The following is a 16,206-nucleotide window of genomic DNA, read 5'->3' on the forward strand; positions in this document are numbered from 1 at the left end:
CTTGTCTTTTGCAAGCGCCACACTAAAGGAGTTGCATTATCGTTCTGTGAAAATTGAGGCTCGGCAAGCAAATGAGGCAGCAGCGTTATCTGTAACTGGCACTATGAAGAGGGATAATGAAGATGAATCTCCAGCATTGAGAGTCCTGTCATAATGAATCAGAAGCGAAGAGTTTTCCCCCCGCATTGTGCATCTTTTAATAAAACTTCTACGTTCCGCTACTGTATATCCCTTGACAAAATTGCAGCCCTTATCTAACAGAGCAGTGGAATTAACATCAGGGAATGAACGTCTGCCATTGTTTCTACGGCTGTATTAAGGACTAATTGGACATTAAATGAGTAATTTCTCCATATTTAACTCTGACTGGGGAGGTAATGGTTTAACTTGCCGGGCAATGAGTCTCTCCCTGCAGAGTTGGCTATGCATTTAATCACTGACTGCTGCCTGCACTGTTACTGATATGTTGTGTACATCTTGCTTCCTCTATAGCGCACACATTTTTGAACTATAGCTGTAAAAATGTATTTGAAGTACAGACATACTGAAGCGTTTGTCCAGTCTTCCAGATTTCTATGAAATATTGCCAAAAAATGTATTACAACAGAAATGTAATAGATGTCCAGCCAAAACTGTATAATTATGTTAAAAAGCAAGTTTTCTGTGAACAATTTCTTGGCCTCAAGGAAGGAACATGGTTTGGGGAATATGCAGTACTACTAGGGCACTTTATTATAACAGCAATTATAATAATATTATTTTATACTAGGTTTTCTCTTGACATCCAACGGGTAGGTTAGCTCCAAACCACATGATTTGTAATAGACAGAATGTTTTTATGATGGTTGTTTTGTGGCTTATGTGCTGTGCCTGCCTCAGTACCTGACTTATGCTGGTCAGTCATCACTAGCTGTATGGCTAAAAAATAAATAAATCTGTCAATTATTACAGAACGCTTTTAAATGCACATAGGTGTTTTACTTATTAAATCTTCGAGGCTGATCTGCCTTGAAGGCAGTAATTAATGTGATTGGTTGAACCAAGGAAGAGGTTGGAGCTTGCTTACCTCACTCCATTATACGTTTAAAGTGAACAAGGTTAGAGTGATGATGGTTATGTCTAGGTTAGGGTTAGGGATAACATCGTGTTAGGGTTTAGAGCAGGAATAATCACAACAAAAGCATTGCACTCAGAGCATTCAGCTGTTGGAAATGTAAGCTCTGCCCTCTCACATTTGTTGCTGCCTTCAGGATAGATCGGCCACCAACACATTTGAATAAGTAAAACTTTCAACCCTAACGTGAGCAACACTTTGAACCACATATTTCACTCTAACATTAAATGACTAAACAGCTCATTTTAACATAATGGTTGTCAAATCTGACTTTTTAGCCATCAAAGACGAAGTTGTGATTTTGAGACTACTAACAGCTGATTTCTTGTTGGCCAGCTCACTATCTAGCTATGTTAGACTTGATAGCATACATTTGCATACTGTAGCTGCTGCTTCTAAAAAGCCAGTAGGCCAATTTTCACAAACCACATAATTCAAAATACAAGTAACTGTAGAGATTTGACATATGGGCCATTTCTTTTTGCCGGAGCGCGTAAGCAGCCAGCCAAGAAGAGCAAATGTCTCTTAGTGGCTGACTGACTGGCTGACTGACTACCCCTTGTTAAATAGCAAAGTGTTTAGAGATGTGCACCTGCAAGCAATGGATCCTGCATTTGAATCTCGTCACAGACAAAACAAATTATGCGTTTTTCCCCGGATATACAAACACTTCGCTGGATACATCCTTCAGTAGCTACGTTTATAGTAAGCCTAAACTAAAACTGTTTAAGGTTATATTGCGACTATTTCTGGTGGATTTTCAAATCATGCATACGTGCATGATTTTTGGGATAATATAGGCTAGATCAAACCCCCTTGGGCAGTAAAAGAGTAGGGGTTTCCACGATTCTCTTGTCTTTTTACTTGACGAAAAAGTCAGTTATTGTCACCTATATTGATAGTTATTGCATCAATGTCATTCACGAATGAAAGAAAAATTTACATTTTTGTGCCATGAAATACCTTTGGCTGTGTGATGTTCATATTCAGTCTTGCTAGAAATTGTTCAATTCTTATGAATATTCCAAGTAGTAAGTTAGTAGATACTAGTAAGCCTATTACTGACTAATAAGGTGTTAAAACTGCCGATGGCAAAAGCTATACATGCGATTTGTGGTGGAGGTAAATTTAATAAAAAAATGTTGGTCAGTTTAACACAATGCTTAGGTGTATAGCAAAATATTCAAACTAGGCGTGATGTTAATGCATGACAAAATTATCTAATGTCAAGATACCAACACAGGCTAATGTGTAGTGCTGTGGCGTAGTGGTTAAATATACTGCCTCTCATGTGGGTGACCTGGGTTAAAGTCCAGTGAGGGCAGCAGTATTTATCATTTTTAATTGTGGGCCGGCTGAAATAGGCTTGCCCTGTTCCTTATCTGGTTTGTTAACACCAGTAGTGGTTTCCTAGCTCAACTGTTTTTGGTGCCAAAGATCATCTATTCATTGGCTTCACCTCATCCTGTCTGGAAGTGTGACCACAGCTTGAGCTTGTGTATATTCTCCATCATTCTCCCCATTAGCATTCATTCTGGGCCAATTCTTCTTTAGCAAAACAACATTATTTGGGTATGAGCAACAGAATATGAGCTTTACTATAGAACATTTTCACTGGATAGCTATTGTCTGTCAAGAAGGTAAAGAATAGCATTTACAACAATGACATATAGCAGTGATTTTGTTAAAACAGTTTGTGGTGAAAGAAAGACATGGCCCAAGGCTAAGATGGAGCTTTCCAATTTGAACTACAGCAATTGATCTTTAATGATCACGGACAGCAACAAAACAGGATCTGTTGCCCTTCTGGTAGAGATTTTGAAGCTTACTGAACAACAATATCAATGCAACATGTAGATTTGTGGTCCCATGTTTCATGAGCATACATAAAATAATCTTATTTCTCTCAAATTCCTTGCAAAGAGTTCACATTCATGTTAGTGAACATGATCAACTTGTGATTCTGTGACATTTACACACTCAATTGCCCTGCCTAACTTAACAAAAAACACTCCACACAAGTTTCATTATACATGTTCATTTGAGGCCTTTATAAAGAGAGATTGCATATGACTTCAGAAATGTAATTTTCCTGCTTTTTCGGCCAATGGCATTGTTACTACCCCAAACTGCTCCATGATATGGAGGTCAATGACAGGGCACACTCACTGAATTTCAGGCCATTCATTAGAGCTCTGCAGGCATATTGCCTTCCTTTCAGCTACACAAACTTCAATCAATGCCTATAAATAATAATCATTGATTGGACTTACATAGGCTTCTGGACACCCAATGCGCTTTACATAAAAAAGGGTAAACTCGCCTCATCCACCACAAATCCCAGCTTTAGTCATGATTCCAACTCCAATTCTTTCTGATATTACAAATGTGATGCACTTGAAGCAGGTTGGTTGACATTTTAGCATTCATTCGCTTTAAGTTGTTTTAAAAAAAAATATTTTGTTCAAGCTACAATCGCAGACAAAACATTTCAAAACTTTGGTCCAAAGCCCTACCTGAACAAAACCCCTCCATGTTTGATTTCATTTTTGGATATGATTGGCAAAAGCTCGATTTTTATTGAATGAAAGAATATACATTTTGTGACTCCACCACATATCCATAAATGTGCATAAAATGGTCCTTAAACGGTGTCCCTTATCACTTTATCAAGTCGCTCACACAAATGAATGCAATAATTATCTTAAAATCTCTGTACCGAACCTCATTTCAATAAAACATATTTAAATTAAAATAACTTTCCTAAATCATTTCTTAAATATTCTACTGAAGCCAAGCGACAGAACAAGGGCATATTTTATAAATATGAGCACAGTCAGAGATCACAAAATAATTGTTTTAAATATATTATCTTACAGCCTCTGGAGTAAAATATGTAGTCTTTCTAGGGTCTAGGAACAACACACACACACACACACACACACACACACAGAGACACACACACACAACCGCGATGACACAATGGCTGTGTCCAGAGTCTGTAAAATATAATCCAAGTCAGCAACATGACCAGATGGACAAGGACAGAGACAATCAGGGGGGAGGAATGGTCTGGTAGTCCTGAGTTGTGGTGCACGACCTCATGTCCTCCTAAGTTTAGATGGAGCAGGAAACAAGGAACAGTTAGAGAGCGCATTTCTTAGATTTACAATGGATTTACAATGGAGAAGGAGAACTGACCCTACTCCCCCAGCACAATAATATAGCAGAGTAAAACCTTGGGGCTGAGACAGGGGGGTCCAGTGACACTGGGTAACCATGGACAGGGCCCAAATGGCAGGAAGTCACTCCATCCAATTTACCAAGCATCAACCAGAGGGAGACCGTCAGGCTGTCCTAGTGGTGATGTCCCTGCATGGAATATGTTCATGTTTTACTTACTTTATGCAGACTTTTGTCCCCCAGAAGGCAGGTAAAACATGGTCACACTCACACACACACACACACAAACAAAGAAACAACCTCCATCTCGAGGTGACAAGGTATAGAAACCACCCCCCATTGCAGATCACAGGGTCAAGAAACAACCCCCTATCCCTATAACAGGGTCTACAATAACCCCCTCTCCAAATGACAGGGTCCTAAAACAATTCCCCATTCATATAGGGTCTAGAAACAACCCCCTTCGCCAGAAAACAGGGTCTAGAAACAACCACCCCTGTAGGTGACAGGGTGTAGAAACAACCCTCCTTTCTAGATGAAAGAAACAACCTCACTCTCCAGATTACAGCATCTTAAACAACAATCCTCTCCAGGTGGCAATGTATAGAAACAACCTGTCTCCACATGCCAGTGTCTAGAAACAACAACTGTCTCCAGGAGACTGGGTCTAGAAACCCCCACTTCTCTCCAGGGCCTAGAATGTGTCTTTACTTTGACATAAACTACATAGCACATCTGCAACATGAAAGGACTGTATGCTACACACAATATCCAATAAGGTGGGACCTGCTTGACATCTGCCTACTCATCTGATAAAGAGGATAGGGAAGAAAAGGTAATGAATAAATAAGCCGCCAGTCTTCAGCGAGGGGAATGATACATCTATTCCATAGCACGTGGCCATCATTGCGTCTGAATCTCCCCTCTGAACCCCTGATGGGAGAAAAAAAATGCCCCATTAAATCTGTTCTGAATTAGGTGTCAGAGTCTCTTCCCGTCTACTGTGCCCCCGCCAGCTCCCTCCATCCTATTATTCCAAAATGTCAGCAAATTGAGCAGAACAAAGCTCATCGCCTCGCACGGACGGTAGAATGTTTCTAGGAAACCTCATCAAAATCCGTCTGGCTTTAATAAGCCTTTTTTTTCTCAGGCAAGAGTTCAAACTGGGCTTTTGATGCAACAGCATACCGTCTTTTGAGTGATATGAGGCTGATGACGGCGACAGCATCAGTGCTGCCACTCTGTACAGTTTCACCTGGTTAGCGGTGCGAAAGGTGGGAGGAGCGGGATCAGCCAGGGAGTGATAGGCTAGGTAGCTTTATGCTCCACACAGGCCTGCATACTTATGAATAATGGAGTTCTGTACAAGTATGCAAATCTGGGCATTAGCCTAGTTATGCCCCTGTACTGTAACATACAGTGACTTATCCATTATGTATGGGCCTAGGTAGGAAAAAATAATGGGGGGGAAAAAGGCCTGGCAGCTGACTTCCTGGTGTCCTCACAGCCATTAGTGAACTCGCTCCATAAGAGGACAAAATAGTGGAGGGGATGGCTCCACCTTCTCTACAGTTTCGCCGCACTAGATCCCTGAAGACGTGAAGAAGACACACTCCACTGCCAAGCTACTTAAAATAACAATGGCATCGATAGCATTTGGAAGCCTATATCATAGTTGGAATAGGCATGAAATTGTTGCTAATCCCTCGATTCTCCCCAAAGGCTCATATGAGGTGTTAGAGGGATCTATAATCAATCCAGAGGGGGCAAGAGTGATGGCATTACGGGCATGCAGAAAACAGACATCTCTTAACACTTGCTATTATAATGTAATGATTCCTGATGACCCAATCAGTTAAGGTTGCTACCAAGTCTACGATTGGTTGAAATGTCAGACCACATGAGGCTACTGCCACATTCAGCACAGGCCAAAATCCCGGTTAATGAGTCACCACAGCCCTGTGATGAGCGACACAAGCATCAGCTTAAGTCACAGTAAATAGTATGACAGCTTAGATTTTAAAAGGAACCTGACGTACGATACTAGCCCTCTCACCATGGCAACGGGACAGACCACGCCCTCATCATTCCAGCTAGCAGCAACACTAGGTTTAACATCCCTAAGTTAAGCCAATACATAAAATGCCATGCAAAAGCATTTGAAAATTATAGAATTCATGGGACCAGAGCAGTTGCTGTATTCTACAGGGTTAGCATAGAAGATGTGAATGTTGGAGGTAAATTAAGTAATAATGTGGCTGTACAGATTTATTTTAATATTCTACATTTTATATGAGTTACTTAATAAAATGTATGAATGGGTTTATTTTTCACTTGATGGTGACCTTCCTGTTCTGATACCATTCAATACAAGTCATAGTGAACATAGAAGCATGTCCCTTGTTAAATAGTTAAACATAAAGTTATGGGATATTAGAATCCCTCTGGTCTTAACCTTGTAGTGTGGAACCTAACATCTATCTATTCCTATAATCACCATAGATGGAAGACAGGCCTGCTTTTATCAGGAGAATATTAATTAACTTCAGATATTAGGGTGTGGAGATTAAATCTGGCACACATTACTGTTGAAAATGCCGCTGCTTTCATGAAAGCTACTCCACCACCCGAGGGAGAATCCAAACATTTTTCACCATAAAAAAGAAGTGGAATACATTTACATGTTTAAAAACGGTGCCCTTCCCTCTCCTGGTATGCTTCTTCTTTTAATTCAGCAAACATAACCTCATCTGATATTAATAGCATCTTCTGTTGTTTTTTTATTGCTGTTGAAAAAAAGAAATGGAAAAATATACTTGTGCGCTAAAGAGGCTGTATAAAGTAACATGGAACACACCAAATGTGCCACTGTATAGGAGAAATAATTTCTCTCACAATCTTTCTCTGCTCCTGCTTTGTTGTACCGGTTCTTTAATTTGGTAGGAATACCTCCAATGCATTTTATTGCCATTACTTGCTTGTGCACCAGCCATGTCTTTAGACAACTACAGGTGAATGTGTCATCCTGACACGGGGTCTTTAGAATTCCACTCATCTGCTTCTTTACAGGGTGGATCACAGTACCATGTTGTTTGTAATATGTTCCAGATTGACACCATCTCTATTTGCAAAAGTAACTCTTCATCCCAGTTATATTTTTACTTCATAACAGTAAATAAAAAACCTATCCCATTTTTTCCCCATCTACAAGAGTGCCTATAACCCAATTGGAATTCTGCATCTTAATCAGTTACCCTCTAGCAATCCTGCTCACTTACCATCCTTAGTCTTTCTTCCTACGCTCACCTCTGCTGCACTGTCTTTGGCTACTCTAGAAAACAAACAGACTGACAAGACAACACCGATTCAGCTGTAGAGTAACAATGAACCACTCCTGGTTATCAGTGATGTGTGAAAACAACAGGCTGGCCTGACGGAGGTCCCATTGACCCTCAGTCCTGACTGGCTGTCCATATCTATGAAGTGATGCCTGGTTTTCTACAACCAGCTAGAGTTCACAGTGCGCTGCTAATAAACCCCTCAAAATGGTCACGTCACATGGTCACGTCACTTATGGTCACATAAGTTAGAACAATGGAAAAGACCAATGTATAGAAATGACCAATCATATAGGGTCGGATTGCAGTTATGAATCATCCAGCTGATGCTTTTTTAATAAAACAGAACTGTCTTTTACATTTCATGTTTTTAAAAAGGGGGGGGGGCTAGTACTACCCTCTATACCACAACTATGACATCACAGAACTATTTACTGTGCCAATTGTGTTGGTAACCAGTTTATAATAGCAATATTATCAACTCCGAGGTTTGTGATGTATTGCCAAGATACTCCAACTAAGTGCTGTATCCAGACACTCCACAATGTGCTGTGTTTAAAAACAGCCCTTGTCTGTGGTGTATTGGCCATATACATCCCTCTTGCCTTGTAGCTTAGGTATCCACCCACCTAAACTATTCTTATTATAGATGAATGACACAACCCATGGCATTGATGAATAAGCCTACTTCATGTAAACTCCTGCCACCTGGCTCATCTTTAGTGTGGTCATATATAAACGACGGAGTGCAATCACTCAACCAACTCACATTTATTTGAACTGCAATAGGCAGCAGGAACTATGCACTCACACAAACGACTGATAAAAGTGGATAGAGCGCATTCATACATTCAGCGCGTATTGGGGACAGGGTGCTACCGTGGCCTGACAACAACGGAGCCGATTGTTTTCATAAAATGTATCCCTATTTGGTATGGCGCTTTCATTTCGGTGTCCCTGACCAGCAAGGGTTACTTCATTTGGTTAGTAGAAGAACTATGGAAATGCCAAAACAGCACTATGTGAATTGATTCTCAATATGTGATATGATTCTACCACAATCTTTACCTAAATCACATTTAAATCATTTTAAAAATGCAAAATAAACACTGCAAACTCTACTACACACCTTTACACATTTCCACTATATTCCATAGCAAAATATGAATGTATTCAATATCTGAAAATACATTTAAAAAAAAACATGTTTTCCCTCCACCATCAAGATACTGAATCTGTCTTAGTGCCCCCAAAAGGCTACATGCAGCCATGAGTCCTTGGCCAGTGTGTACTCTGAACATTCAGCGACCTAAACACTCTACATTTACAAATACACAAACTGACAATGCCTGGAATTTACAAACAGCCCAGAGTGTACTCTGCACACATTCTGACACTCTATTGAATTTATAAAACCCTTGAACAGATCTGAATCTAATTGAGATATTTTTGATTTTCCTCAATATGAAGTTTCAAAGCTTTTCAAAACTGCATTAAACAATAGGATTATGAGTATGTACATCAGGGGTTCAATGATATATATATATATGTGTGTGTATGTATATGTGTGTTGAACATTTTCTATTACTAACAATAGATTAAAGGGTCAAGACAAAATCTGCTGTAATTTCCGGGTTACATTCTACAGTTCACAGAATTTCTGTTCAATCAAGCACTGAATAGTGTAGAGTAGAATGGAATATCTTCGAATATCCAAAAATATAGTTTTTAGTGTATCTTTCTCGGTATTTTACTTTGTATTTTTCCTTCAGTCTTGACCAGTCTCCCAGTCCCTGCCACTGAGAAGCATCACTGTAGCACGATGCTGTCGCCAGCATGCTTCACAGTAGGGAAGGCATTCACAGGATGACACACAGTGTTAGGTTTGCGCCACACATAGCACTCAGCGATGAGCCCAAAAAGCTCTATTTGGGTGTCATCAGACTAGAGGGTCTTCTTCCACTTGGCCTCAGGGTCTCCAACAGGGTCTCCAACATGCCTCCTGGCAAACTCTAGCCTTTTTTCAACTAAGGCTTTCTTTTTGCCCCTTTCCAATGAAGGACTGTGAAGCACCAGGGCTATTGTTGCAGTATGTACAGTTCCCCCGATCATAGATTTGGAAGACTAACTTTTTTACAGTTCCCACAGGCCTCTAGGTGGCTTCCCTGATTAGCACTCTTCTCACCCAGAAACTCAGTTTTTCAGGATGGCTAAAACAAATTAATAGTTGTGCCAAATTTCTTAATAAAGGACTTCCTTTTTTCCAACAGCTCAAAGGTTGAAAATCAAACAACAAACTCAAGGGCCTACAGTCTGCAGGGCATTACTGGAATTATCAAAGGGACCGGTTCTTTGGTCAGATAAGACCAAAATACAGGTTTTTGGAAACAAACACTGGAGGTGGGTTATGTGTGGACAGAAAGAAAACAATGCAGAAAAGTTCCTCATCCCCACTGTGATGCATGATAGCAGATATTTGATGTTGTGGGGCTGTTTTTCTTCCAAATGCCCTGGACAACTTGTTAGGATACATGGTATCATGGACTCCATCCAGTACCAGCAGATATTAAATGAAAACCTGACTGCCTCTACCAGGAAAACTAAACTGGGCCGTGGTTGGATCTTCCAGCAATGACAAGGATCCAAATCACACCTCAAAATCAACACAAAATCGACTACAGAATCAAGGTTTTGCCGTCCCAGCATCAGACCTAAACCCCATGGAAAATATGTGGAATGAGCTAAAAAGGAGATTCCACAAGACCACAGATCCTGTAGGATCTGGAGAGATTCTGTATGGAGGAATGGTCTCAGATCTCTTGCCATGAGTTCTCCAAACTCATTACACATTATAGGAGAGGACTCAGAGTGGAAATATTGGCAAAGAGAGTTGCAAAAATACTAAATTAAGGGGTGCCAATAATCGTAGCAAACATATATTTGAGAACAAGTATTGGTTTAATTATTAGAATTTATTTTGTCTTTCTTTTTTTTTACTTTAAAGATTAGATTTTAATATTTTGACATATTTTAATATGAAAGATCAAGAGTATGAAATAATCAATATATTTTTTTCACAGTCAAAAGAGGAAAGGAGTGGAAAAGGAGAATGAAATGATTCAAAGGCAGGTGTTGGAAGGTTGAAGTCACCCAATACTCAGAGGTGAGCCATGATCTGGGAATGAACTAATCAGCAAGTCAGGCTCATTGAGGAAGTCTCCAACAGCACCTGGCGGAAGATAGATGACAACAATGTCATGCTTGAATGGAAAACAATTGAAAGAATGGGATTCTAAAGAGGAAAAGGTTGGTTGAAGAAGAGGAAAACGAGAGAATATCCAAGTTGAAGAAACAAGTAACCTGTGCCACCACCGCGGCAGACAGATGCTCTTGGACTATGGGAAAACACATAGTCAGATGAAGAGAGAGTAGCAGTATTTTCTTGAGAAATCCATGTTTCAATCAGGGCCAGGAAGTCAAGAGTCTGGAGTGCACCGTAGGCCGAGATGAATTTGGCCTTGCTGACCGCGGAACGACAGTTCCAAACACTGCAGGTATTCCACATGTGTTAATCAGTCTGGGAACACAAGATTATGTTTCAGACACGGAATTGAGGTGACTGTAGGAATGACAAGGAGACAGGTGGAGAGGCATGTCCCAAAGTATTGTTTATTTTTTACTTTGGGACAACACAATTGATTGCTCCACAGGTCAATCCAGTGTGTCATAGGAAATGAGGTGAATACTTATGAAATTCAATATTTTTTTCTGTTTTATATTTGTATTTAACTGTTTAAGCTGATCAGTGGCAAAATGCCTAGATCAAATCAATTTGGATAAAATGTGGTAAAAGTTAATAAAGTGGGTGAATAAAAGTTCAAAGAGGGTGAATACTTTTTAAAGGGCCACTGTATAGCCCCTTAAAACAGAATTTTACAATGATACAGTATCTTATTATATGACATGTAATACTATACAATTTCATATGTAGAATCTACAATTCATGTTCCTAACACATGAAAGATTTACAGGCATACTGATTGTACTCCACCAAGTATCACAATTTCAACTGAATATTTCTTGATTATTTGTAACAGTATTGTTCCCTCTCCGAATTATTTAATTGAATATTTAAAACTGTTACATCCAAAATACAGGTGCATCTCAAATAATTAGAATATTGTTGAAATGTAATTTTTTTTCCATAATTTGAATCAAAAGGTGACACCTTCATATATTCATTACACATAAAGTGAAATATTTCAAGCCTTTTTTGTTTCAGTCTTGATGATTACAGCTTACAGCTCATGGAAATCAGAAATCCAGTGTCTCAAGATATTAGAATAAAAAACAGAAATGTCGAACTGAGAAGAGACTCCCTGAGTCTTCAGGACACACAACCACAATCATGGGAAAGACTGCTGACTTGACAGTTGTCCAAAAGACACTCACTGACACCCTCCATGAGGAGGATAAGCCACAGAAGGTCTTTGCTGAACGGACAGGCTGTTTGCACAGTGCTGTATCAAAGCATATTCATGGAAAGTTGACTGGAAAGAAAAAGTGTGGTAGGAAAAGGTGCACAAGCAACAGGGATGACTACAGCCTTGAGAGGATTGTCAAGCAAAGCAGACTGAAGAACTTGGGGGAGCTGCACAAGGAGTAGACTGAGGCTGGAGTCAGTGCATCAAGAGCCACCATGCACAGATGTTTCCAGGAAATGGGCTACAAGTGTCGCATTCCTAGTGTCAAGCCAGTCCTGCGAAAGTCAGAAGCATCTTACCTGGGCAAAGGAGAAAATTAACTGGACCATTGCTCAGAGGTCCAAAGTCCTCGCTTTAGATGAAAGTAAATTGTGAAGAGTGAAGAGGCACATAATCCAAGTTGCTTGAAGTCCAGTGTGAAGTTTTCACAGTCAGTGATGATTTGGGCAGTATGCCATCTGCAGGTGTTGGTCCACTGTGTCAATGCAGCCATCTATCAGGAGATTTTAAAGCAATTCATGCTTCCATCTGCTGACAAGCTTTATGGAAATGCTGATTTCTTTTTCCAGCAGGACTTGGCACCCATAGTGCCAAAACGACTGGTAACTTGTTTGCTGCCCATGGTATTACTGTGCTTGATTGGCCAGTCAACTCGCCTGACCTGAACCCCGTAGAGAATCTATGGGGTATTGTCAAGAGGAAAATGAGATACACCAAACCCAACAACACAGACAGGATGATGGCCGCAATCAAAGCAACCTGGGCTTCCTTAACACCTCAGCAGTGCTACAAGCTGATTGCCTCCATGCCACTCCGCATTGATGCAGTAATTCATGCAAAAAGAGACCCAAACAAGTATTGAGTGCATAAATTAACATACTTAGGAAACCTTTGCAGGTGTTTTGTGTTAATTAGTTGTTTAGAGCTCTTCTCAGGTCGACATTTCTGTATTATAAATTATTTTATTCTAATATTTTGAGATACTGGATTTTTGATTTCAATGAGCTGTAAGCCGTAATCATCACGTTTTTTGCAACAAAAAAGTATTGAAATGTTTCAATTTATGTGTAATGAATCTAGAATATTCAAAGGTGTCACTTTGAATGAACCTCTCCACAATATTCTATTTTTTTGAGATGCACCTCTATACTTGCTCCATGAGACAATGAACACAATGACATAACATTTTTTTCTTTATTAACATTACCAAGAGAACAGCATTTGAAATGTTTCCATCCTAGGGCCCAGACTTGGTTGGTTCAGACTTGCACTGACAACATCACATTAAAACCCCTTGTGTGCTATTCTTTTTGTTTAAATCAAGATGTGTTTTGGGGGGTTTCTGATATTCTGCAATCTCTAAATAGGTCCATGGAACCAAAAAGTCGGATAAACTCAGATTTAGATTGAGACTGTTGGGACTGTTTTGCACTTTGCCCAAATGATTGTCTAAATGATTTAATTGGGAGTCCCAGAGGTGAACGAGAACTAATCTACAACTGTCCGGGAAAGACTGTTCGTCCAACAAAATTGATTTATGCGATTAAACCCCAATCATTTGGATGGCTAAATCGCTATCCGTGTGATTATGACATTTATGGTCTTAAAAGTTTAACTATATTGTTTTTTTTTACTCAATATACATGTATACATTAAAAGCAATCACTCTTATTCTTTCTAGGAAGCCAAAGTCCACTGTCTATTAAAGATATGATGTATCTTCTTTACAAGACAAGGATTTGTTATTAGTAAAACAATAAATGGATAAATAGGCATGTCCTACAGTTGTAAAATAGTTTAATTTAATTTGCTTTTGCAGACATGTAAGTGATATGCTACAGTGCAGGATTGATATAGTACGCTATACATACTTTGTAAATACAGTAAAATTAACTTTGCAAACACATTTTCTGATCTGTGATACAAGATCAACAGTAATCTGATTTGAACATCGGTAAGGAAACGAATGTTATCAGCCTTTTCTAACAAATAATAATTTTAGCTGCCAAAATATATTTCATGTATATTTCGGAAATGTATTGAGCTGGAACCTCTTCTCCTGTGTTTTTACAAACAAGAAGGAACCCTATTTTAGAACGTAAACAGGAATCATTTAGCCTGCGTACCAATTCCCGTTGAAAATTATGAGATTATATTAGTACGCACGAAAAAGTACAGAAGCTACATCCTGATAACAAGATATGGTTACCTTGCATAAGGTCGGCGATAGTGATGGAATACCCGAGTCATCCGCCTGGCTTGAGTTCAGTCGGAGATGAACCAAAGGATCGCACTTTAAACCCAACAGCTGACTACAGAAGATACGACTGTCTCTATCATTGAAGCGCACCCGGAGCATCAGCCACTGTCATCACTAATTCATTTGAAGAAAAACATAGGCAAACGGAGTCCCTTTTTCTTCAAGGAGCTGTAGGTTTCTCCATTCCCTCCGCTAAACAGCCACAGACACCACACTGTATCGGAACGCGGGCAGATTTGTGAGGAGCGTTGCCTTGCGTTGCACTGTGGGAGGAGTGAGTGAGTCCCGTCAGGTGACCAGGTAAATCAATGAGGTACCACCTCAAAGACGTTATCGTCTTCATGAATGTAAACCAAGCGTTTAAGGTTAAACCAAATGCGTATTGCTGCGTAACGATAAGCATTTTTTTGCACTCAGGTCCTACAATAGCCATGCTAGTCAGGGAGATCCCAATTCAAGTGAATATAAATAATGACTATTTTCAGCACTTCTTGAGTGATTGATTTCCATCTCTGATTACTATTTTCTGCTTATAAACACATTTTCTATACACTTTTCTAGTGCACACAACTCTAGATTAAGCAGTTGTTAAATTCAAAGTAAATTATTGCTGCTTCCAAATCATATTGTTGCCAGGGCCGTCTGTACTCTTTTGTGGGCCCCCATCTCATGGCACGAACAGATTTTTTACATTAATTATTTACTGTAATTCCACAGGGCAGATGTTTTTACATTTTCAATTCCTGCAATTCTCTCCATTTTGGGATGGAGATACAAATTTTTCTTAATTTTAAACAAGTTTCCTACAATACTACACATTTAACTATTTCTTTAGACAGTAGTTCCCAACCTTTGTTGTTGGTCGTACTTTTTTGCTCTACCTGTACCCCTGGAGTAGAGTTCTTCTTACATCACACAATTGATATCTAAGTCACATTGTTTCAATAGAATTCTGACGATCTGCGACTCTATCAGAAACATACAGTAATAATCAATACCCAATCCAATAATCATTTGAGGTGGATCCAGAATTTTCCTGAGATTAGGGAGAATTTTAAATAAATTGGAATCAAAATATGCATCAGACACAAATAGATCAAATTTAGCTTCATTTCCACACAAGACAGATGAACAGTTTTGACCAGATTGGCAGTGAACATGTATAACATGTAACAATCTCATATATAATATGGACTCAAAAGCTTAATGTTGTTCCATGGCAGCTCCTGATTGACTGTGTAGTAGGACAGTGCCAACTGGAGACATAATTTTACATCAACAGACGTGTATCGCAGTACCTTTGAGCAATCAGTTATTGCTAACAACATAGACATAACAACATAGACGTCAACAATGGAGTATTGATGGCAAAGCCATAAAACTGCATACACTGTACTGTACTATAAAGAGAAAACGACTTTAAAGAGAAAATGACATGGCAGGTGGACAAAAATAGAACTAGACTGATAGCTTGAACAATAACTAGCCAACTAAGGAATATGATTCACACAACATGTTTGGAGGAATAAGTGAGAGCCATTCTTGCCTAACCAAATGTAATGATAAACATGTGAGTGTTATTAAAAGACTAATCCATCACTTGTTCAACATTGTTGCAAAGGTTGCCTTGGTAGTTAGCTACAAGTAGGATGTCATCTCAGCAGTGGCTAGCAATGACAACAAAGTGATATAATACTTTAAGAAACCAATGGCCAACACTAAACATGAGCCAGCTGGTTGGTCTAGCGAACTATGATTACATATTTAACAACAACCCAAATAACAAAAAATGTCAGACCTTCCAAATGCCCACAAGTACATCTTTCC

At 39.3% G+C, this 16,206-nt stretch overlaps 1 protein-coding gene across 1 annotated transcript in view; it reads right to left on the bottom strand.

Moving 5' to 3' along the window:
• The window catches only part of LOC105025937 (heparan sulfate glucosamine 3-O-sulfotransferase 1), a 34,974-nt gene extending 20,334 nt beyond the window's left edge, over positions 1–14,640 (bottom strand). The window contains exon 1 of the mRNA XM_010897009.4: positions 14,329–14,640. The gene's annotated coding sequence lies outside the window, so the exon portion shown is untranslated. The remainder of the gene's footprint in view (positions 1–14,328) is intronic.
• Between the last annotated feature and the right edge of the window lie 1,566 nt (positions 14,641–16,206).

This window comes from Esox lucius, chromosome 6, assembly GCF_011004845.1.
Source record: "Esox lucius isolate fEsoLuc1 chromosome 6, fEsoLuc1.pri, whole genome shotgun sequence".
Taxonomy (NCBI): Eukaryota; Metazoa; Chordata; class Actinopteri; order Esociformes; family Esocidae; genus Esox; species Esox lucius.